We start from the raw sequence: 8,956 nt of genomic DNA, 5'->3' as shown, positions 1-8,956 counted from the left end.
ATCCCTTCATGGTACTCTACATCATATTCCTACCTCCTCTCCACTTCCTCAGAAACCTTGGCTATCATTTTTGCCTTTTTCCTCTGTTTCTCTCTCTTGACTATTCAAACTCTCCTTCTCAATGACTTCCTCCCCAGTGGTTTTCAAACAGCTCAAGTCTCTCCCACTGAAAAAACAAATAAAATGGGTGGATATACAGATACAAGTTTGGCCATGAGTTAATCATTGTTGAAACTAAGTGATGGGTACATGAGGGTTCATGATACTACTCTGTTCAATTTATTTACATTTGAAATTTTCCAGAATTAAAAGTTTTAAAATAGAAAAAACAGAAAGATGTTCTTGTTTGGCTCTTCCTGCCATCCAGCTCACCAGCCTCCCCTCATCCCTTCTCAGCCAAACTTTTAAGAGTTGCCTCTCTGTGTTCCCTCCATGTCCTTCTCTCCCCCTTCCTCTGCACTCCAATCCAGTTTCTTGCCCTGATACTCCATAGAAAGTGAAATAACTCCCACCACTGGCTTCCACGTCACTGAATCTAACAGATAAGTTTAGTTCTGCTTATTCTTGACTTTTCAGTAGCATGTGGTACTCAGTCAAGTCCCATCTTGAACGCTCCCTTCCTGTGAGTTCAGAAATGATAATATTCCAGTTTCTCTCTTACTTCTCTTGCCATTGCTTTTCTCTTTTTCTACTGTGCCATTAAATATTAGACTTCCTCTTAGCTCATTCTTAGGTCCTTTTCACTCTACACTTTCTCCCAGGTGATCTCATTCATACTTTTGGCTTCAAATTCCAACATGCAGATGACTCCCAAAATCAAACCATCAGTTCAGACACTGACCCGGCTCTCAACTTCATAGCACCTCAAAGTTAGAAGCTCAGAGCTGAACTCACCTACCCCAAACCTGGTCTTCTTTCAATGTTTCCTATCTCACTCAATGGTAGGCAAGCCAGAAATCTTGGAGCCATACATGACAAGTCCTTCCTCTTTGTACCATTTCCAACCCACCACCAAATCCTGCACATTTTAGCTCCTAAATATCTCTAAAACCCACCTACTTCTCTCTGTTTGCACCACTACCCCCCCCCCCAATCCAAGCTAACCTCACTTTGCACAACAACTACTGAACTGCTATTCAGCTCCAGCATCTATCCTGGCACCCTTACACCCTGGCCCCTGAGCAGCAGCTGTAGTAATGCAAAAGCAAAGCTAAAATGCAAAGCTAATCACGTTATTCTTTGACTTAAAACCCTTCAGTGGTTTCCCCCTGTTTTTCAGATAAGGACAAAACCCCCTGCAGTCACAACAAGGCCCTGTGGGGTCAGCCTCCTGCCTCTCTCTCCAACTTCATTTCACGCCACTTTCTGCCTTCCTCTCTGTAGTCAAACCACACTCGCTTTTCAGTCATTTGTCCTCCCTCCCACCACAAGACCTTTGTGCTCCCTGTTCCTTTGTCTGGAAAGCGCTTTCCTTTATTCTTTGCCTATTTCCTACTGATCTTTCAGATTCAAGTCAAGAGACATTTCCTGGAAGCAGCTTTCCTTGGCCCCTCAGAGGAGGTCAGCTCCCTCTGCCATAAACGGCCTGGGCTCCATCGACCTCTCCTTCACTCACAGTTGCAATTCTACGTGTATTTGTGTGATAATCTCTGTCTCTTTTTGCTTATCCTTGTATCCCCGCACCTAGTTCGATGCTTAGCACGGAGTAGGCACTAAATAAATATCTGTCAAATGAGTAACTGAATGAATGTTCATTCCCTGCCAGGTTTCTATCTACTTAACCAGTCTCTAGACTATCTCCCCCGTCACCTCTGAGTGAATACTCAGGGGTCACAAAGTCATTTTTAATATTAATATATCTCTGTGATTTTATAACTGATATATATCAGACACCCATATGTGGGACATGCCAGTCATTTTTATTATAAGGTTCGGAGCCAGATAATTATTTTTATACCTAAAAATGCAGATATAATGAAGTAGAACCCCCAATTTGTACTAGAATGTAGCATAAAGTATGAGACTTCAAAGCAATGTTGTACTTGGCTAAAGCCGCTTTAGGCTCTGCTTCCTGACACCTGGGGGTAAGCAGTCACTCTCCTCCACTACTTGGGGCACACTTAAGTACAAAAATTTTAAAGTACTGCTGGAAGTTTGTGCATAATTAGAAAAGAAAAAAGTTGCATATTCCTTCAAAATAAGTATAATTGGTTCTCAATTGTCTGCTATTTTGGATGGTACCATTTCCCTGAAAGGAAAGAAGGAAGAAGAATATTAGGGGTTGTTAATGATTCCCAGATGATGCTTCTCCGAGACTCAGGACTGAGCTGGGTGCATGGCAGGCAACACTCCCAGAAAGTGCGCTGGTCAGGAACACAGCAGCCAATCTCTGGTATCCTATCTCCTCCCAGCTCCCCAGGAATCTGTCTTTAGTCTCAGCCCACCTTCCCTGTATAGACATACTTGCCCTCATATCTAGCTTTAAAGCCCTGCATTGCTCCTAGCAGAAAAGGCTTCAGGTGACCCTCTCCACAGGGCCTGTGAAACTTTGTCCCCAGGGCTGGACTAAGGATTGCTGCAAGGTTTCAATGCTCAGAGCCCTAGAGAGAAATCCAGGGCTCCCACAGGGACCACAGGGAGAGAGCCCTCTTGAGGGTAACTACTATAGAAGATACATTGTACACTTCTTACTTCCCTTAGCACTCTACTATGCCCAAGCATTTTCAAGGTGGAGAAACATGTGGTCCATGGCTAAGTCCCCCAGAGCCTCACACAGGATCTCCAAGAAAATAGCATGAGGCATGCTGTCTGAAGAAGTCTGGTTGGACACACTGTCCGTAAACAAAGGAAGCCAGTGTTTGTTTTTACACCTACTATGTATCTACCTATCTAGACACTTTTCCATTTTACCTTATTTAATTCTAGATATTATTTGGCTCATTTTCTAGATGAGAAAACCAAGGCTCAAGAAACCTAGTGCATGCCCAAAGTTATGCAAGTAAAGAGCAAGCCCTCTGATGCAGACCGAGGTCCATGTCATCCCCATGCAGTTTCTTCCTCCATTACGCTCCTGTTTCCAGCTTCTCGTATCATATGACTCTGTGTCTCACCTGCTGTCCATTGTCTCAATGGAACCACCACAGGAAAACATTACCATTACAGAAGCAAAAAGATATATCTTCCCAGGAAGACATAGAGAAGTTTAAAGACATTCTGTTCCATTATAATTTATAGAAACTGCAAAAGACATAAACACTGAAATCATGTTTAGGAGGATAAGTTCCATTTCCTATGGCTCTTAAATACAAACAAAATGAACATTTTTTTTTGCTAGTAGGTGGAATCATTGTAATGACAATAAGTAAAAGTAACTAGTTCCTAGACAAAATATAAATGATCCATGCCAGGCTAGCTCTCCAGAGATGATAAATCACTTTTGTAGGTGGGCATTGTTATAAAACCCTCCACTTCTGGTGGTACTAGCTCCACCACTTGGGAACCACAGTGCCACGCCCTGCTGCTTCTAAAAGGTGTTGGGTCCAGCAGATCTGCAAACATTCCCCTCCCCCCAATCCAGTCTATTCTTTACCAACAGCCAAAATTATCCTTTTAACATCTAAATCAGATTCCACCACCTCTATGCTCAAATCCACCAATGATTTTCATTAGTATGAAGGAAAGTTTGACCTACAAGCCTTATGTCAGCACTTGCCAGTTGGTCTGCAATTGCCCCGAGGTAGTGGTTTGAAAATTTAGTGGAGTATTTTTTTGTAATGACTGGGGACCACCACTAGCCGCAGAGAGGAAGATTACCTGGGATTTGTGTGTCCTGCAATGTGTAGATGCACCTCACACAAGGAAGACTTTGCCCTATGTTGTGCACTTCTCTTGAATGACCTACTGAAAGGCTAGTTGTTGGTGTCTGGACCTAGGGTCTATCTTATTTTTCCATACAACTACAGTTTCTGTATGGTTTAAAACTTCCTAAAATATTCAGGAATGCAAAATGCTGCATACTTTGTAAGAAGATTTAATTTGTTTTGATCATAAATTTATCAACTGTGCACCAGCTTGGAAAATCACAACACTGCTTGTGACTGACATTCCTTGTGATATTTAAAACATACCTGCATTTTTTTGGGCATATATAACATCTATAGCTGTTGCACTGAAGGTGATTCTTCATATAGGTATGACTGCTAGTGTGGCATTTATGTATTAAAATACACAGCATTTATGACAAGTTTATTTCCTTATATTACAAAGAGGATATTTCATTGATTTGTTTTAATTATGTGTGTACGAAGTTATATAACCTATAAATTTCACTGCAAGAGAGTAAAGGAAAAGTGAGGAGACACTGGACTTATTATACAAGGCAGAGTTGGCCAGAGTTTACTGATAGGGTTGAGTACATTATCCTATATGACATGCTCCATATTTATCTCTGAACTTTACTCTTCATCACTCCCTCCCCTCCAACCACACTGACCTTTGTGCTTTCCCTCAAAGCCATCAAGCTCATGCCCAGCTCAGATTCTCTGCTCTTGCTGTTTCACTGCTTGGAACACCCATCTTCTGCATCTCATTGAGCTCTCTTGCTTTATTCACTCTTCACTCAAATGCCACCTCCTGGGAAAGTCTTCTGTGACCATCACACTTCACATCACTCTATCTTTAATCATTAGTTCCTCCAGCAGGTATCCCTACCTACAATTCTATCATAATATTATTTACCTATCTATTCTTTATCTGGCCCATGGGAATATGCATTCCATGAGGGAAGTGGGCAATGCTATTTCGGATGCCAGTGCCTGCAACATGGAAAATGGCATAAAGTGGGCACTTGATAAATATTTGTAAAGTGAATGAATTAATGCATGAAGGTATCGCCTGTGTTCCTGATCCCTAGGAGCTACGGCTCTTTCTCTTTCCTATCTACATAATTTATAGCCAGTCTAAGTCAGCATTCATTCTTTCAAATATATCCATCAAATGCCAACCATATTTCAGGCAGTGTGAACACAATAATAAATAAGACATAGCCTGCCTGCATACTTTGTAATTAATGATCATTTTCAGCACCTGTGAAGCACTTGAGTCCTACAGTGAAATGACCTTATTAAAAAAAAACCCCACCCATTTCTATTTTATATTCTGAGTATCTTTAAAATACAATAATTATGATATTCATAAATTAGAAGTTATCTCTCATATGTTAAGAAAAAAGTTGTTATCACATATAAAGGAATTTTTACCAATGTGGAAAATCTTGCTGCCAGTGCTGGTGATGTCCTTTTCAAGTCCCCAAAACATCACCCCTCAGAGGCTGAGGGAGCTAAAGGCTGATGATGTTTGAATAAGTGGAAGCTTTTATTTCCCTTCAGTGGTGTAGCCAGCAGGGGCCTCTACCTACCTGGCTGAGATGAAACTACCCATGTAAGGCACAGAGGGACCATCTGCCCTCTGAAGGACTCCACTAGCTAGAAAGTCCATCCCAGCCTCTTTGTTAGGGTGGCACAAGTCAGCATTAGCCCCAGCTGATGGCATACAGCCACAGTGGAGGTTCCAGGCAGGAGATGATCATTCAGTCCCTTTCATTTCCCTACTCTCTGGCCAGGCATCTTTCCCACATGCTGAGGAGAGAGACAAAAGCAACCCCCAAACTAACAGAGCCTACATACTTGTACAGAGCTGTACAATGGATTTTCTCATTCATTTTTACGTTTGGAGGATAGATAGTACCATTTTGTTTTTATAAATTAGCAAATTAAAGTTCAGAGAGGTTTAGAAACTTGGTAAAGCTGCAACTTAAACCAAGGTCTTCTGGTTCTAAGTTAGAAAATGGAAATCATTGGCTAAAATAAGTTTGGGGGATTATCTGTGGGGTTTAATTCTCACTGGTATAGAACTTCACGTAAGGAGCAGGCTACATTCCACCCTGATCAAACACTTGAACAAATCTCAATTTACTGCCTACTTGGGCACATTCCCTCCCGGTTCCCACAATTTCATAAAAACTACATTCCTAGAAAGCTTCTAGAATTGAGAAAACCTTAGAGTAGGCCATGATGAACCTGTACTCTTACCCCAAACTTTAACAGTGACAGAGGAACAACCCTCTTACTTTTCAAAACTGTTACTGTTGAGCAGCACAATTTTAATAGAATGATGCAGGGGCGGGGGGACTAGAAAGATGTAGGTAGTATTCTGAATTAAGGCGGAAAACTCTGATATGCCCCCTCTCTAAACCTCCTCCCTACATGCCCTCCCGCCACGCACCCCCATCCAGACACACAGACCAATTTCCTTTCAGGCCTGACCTTTAAGCAAAAATATCTAGGATAAACAGGGCTAAAAATGGGCTCCAGAAGGGCTGCCCGGGGATTTCAGGTCCACACCAGTATCCTCCAAAGGGCATATCCATGGGGCTGGTAGGAAAGAGTTAACATTTGAATTGGTGTTCTACCAAAGTAACTCAGTAAGGTAAAGCTGTGTTGGTTCTTACTGCAAGAATCCTAAGTCCCTTTAAAGTACCAGACTACTTCAAAAGAATTTCAGGAGTTTCAACTTGCTACAAACATGCGTGTGTCCTAAAGGCTTAAAAAACATCAGTCTCCTTCCAGTGCCCTCCTGTCTGCCCTATCAATTCCCCACCTCTTGGCATGGTTTGGATTCTCCTCTCTCAGCCCGCCCCAGCTTCCTTAGAGCAGGAGTGCATGGCTGGCTGTGTCCTCTGGTCGCCTGTCCAGAGTCCCGTGTGGGAGAGATGCTGACTCCCCAGCAGTCAGGAGGAGAGGTGTGTCTTCTCAGGTTTCCTGAGTTCACCTGAGGTAGAGGTCAGTTCCTGGCTTGGGTGGCTCCCTCTAGCTAATAGACTAGAGGCTGCAATGTGAAAGGGAGAGCCGGACCAGCCCAAAGTAGAAAACCAATCTGACCGAGCTCCCAATCTTGCTGAATATGGCCCATTAGATGAGATAGGGAAAGAGAGCAGAAGTGGATGCAGGGTGAGAGAGGTGGTGAGAAAAAGGCTTGTTGGAAACCAGGAATTATGAAAATAACATTCAGATACAAACTTCCAACTTTGTCCTGCAATCAGGAAAGGCTGCAAACTTTTCACAGTAAAGAGCATTTAAGACCTTGACTTTCTTGTACAAGTTTGTCTGCTGCTGGTAATTAGCATGCTGTTGTGTAGTTTATTCTACTGAGACAAAGAGCAATGATTACATCTCACCTTGTAGATGCGGAAGTGAGTGATGAACATTAGCACAAAAAGCCCACCCTTTGGAATACAAAAGTATAGCCAACAAAGACAGCACAAGAAATCATCCTCTGCATGACCCCATCCATCTCCTGACCCACCTTGGTCAAGGTGATTGTCACCCTGGAGCACAACTGGACCTTTCCTCATCAGCATATGGGACGATCTGCCTTTTTGTTTTCTCGGAGGTAAAGGGATGGAACCATAGTGGTTCCAAAACCTATGGCCAGGCGTCACCATCCCTCTGTGCCAATGATTTTTCTATGAAGCAAAGGATTCAAAGGCTGTGTCAGTCAAGCTGAGCAGGGAGATGCAGCAGACATCTGAGCCTTCATTAGGCAATGAAAATTAGTAAGGGAGGAACAGAGAAAGAACAAAGAGGGAGGAGACAGAAAAAGAGGGGAGGTCCAGGATTCCCAAGGAAAGGGGTTTCCTTTCTCTTCCCAGAGCCCCCAGGAAGGAATAAATATAATTATCGACCTAGCATGACAGCATACAAAATAAAAGAGGCACCTGCCAGGTGACCATCTCTGCCGGGACTCGAACCCGGAACCTCTGGATTAGAAGTCCAGCGCGCTCGTCCATTGCGCCACAGAGACCTCACCACACACACAGCATCAGCACCAGAACTGAAAAAGCACATACCTTCTGCATCACCGAGCCATCTCAGCATCCTGCTCTCTGAGCGGTGGGGGGACAGGGACAGCTGGAAAATCTGGAGTGGAGATCTACCAGCCGGCTCCATCAAAGCTTTTCTCAATACCGTGGGTCCTGGGGTCCTCAGAGGATTGGAGAAATGTGAAGGTGGTCATTCTCCCAGTCCCAGAATCTCTGATGGAGTAGGACAGAGCTACAGCCTTTGCTCTTCTTTCCTCTCCATCCCTAAGGGAGGATAGGGAGAATGCCTTTCTATTCTCATGCTAATTAAGCAGAGTGCACCCAGCCCAGCAGAGAAAACTGAAGCCTTCTCTACCTCCACCCCTCTCCCTCGCTGTGGTTTCATCCCATTCCAGCTATTCTCAGACAGGGGCTGGGCAAAGCTGGGAGATTCAGGAAAACCCTCGATCCCTGAGACAAAGGAGCTGCCTCCGTAAAGAAACAGTGTGAACGGCAGCAGCGGCTAGCAGGGAAGCTGGGCTCCAGGGGACTGATCCAGTTCTCAGCTTTGAGAGCTGTATCTGTCGAGTCTGGGGAAGAGGTAACGGGAGTCTGATATGACGTTTCTTTAGCATCTTCACTAGAATTAAGGATGGGAGTGGAGTCGAGCAGCAGTGAATGTGTGTGTATGTGTGTGTGTGTGAGAGAGAGAGAGAGAAAGTGAGAGGGAGGGAGGGAGGGCACACACAGGGAAGAGGGTGAGAGTGGCAGCTCTGTAATGAAATACAGATGGTCTTCAAGCAGCCCTCCACGAATACCTGCTTCCCTTCCCCCACCTTCCCCGACTCCAAGTCTGCCTTTCTTTCCTCCCAGGACTGTCTCATTTAAAGAATGAGGATTTCTCAGCTGTCTGGGCTTGCTAGAGGTGTCCCAGGACAATCAAACTGACCATCTCTCCACAACCATACATAAAGACCTCCATACCCAGCCCAGACCCAATAACACAGTTCCCATTTTTAAAAGCTTCCTAGAGAAGACAATGCCATAATCACTGTTTCCACTATGCCAGTCCTTCTGAAAGTCTAATCTAAGCCCTTC

At 43.9% G+C, this 8,956-nt stretch overlaps 1 non-coding gene across 1 annotated transcript; it reads right to left on the bottom strand.

Moving 5' to 3' along the window:
- Nucleotides 1-7,786: 7,786 nt before the first annotated feature.
- TRNAR-UCU (transfer RNA arginine (anticodon UCU)) lies at nt 7,787-7,860 on the bottom strand. The gene has a single exon. It is a non-coding gene; the product is annotated as a tRNA-Arg (tRNA).
- Between the last annotated feature and the right edge of the window lie 1,096 nt (nt 7,861-8,956).

Source organism: Tursiops truncatus, chromosome 1, assembly GCF_011762595.2.
Source record: "Tursiops truncatus isolate mTurTru1 chromosome 1, mTurTru1.mat.Y, whole genome shotgun sequence".
NCBI classification, from domain to species: domain Eukaryota; kingdom Metazoa; phylum Chordata; class Mammalia; order Artiodactyla; family Delphinidae; genus Tursiops; species Tursiops truncatus.
Note: the sequence above shows the minus strand (reverse complement) of the source record. Positions and strands in the feature narration are given on the sequence as shown.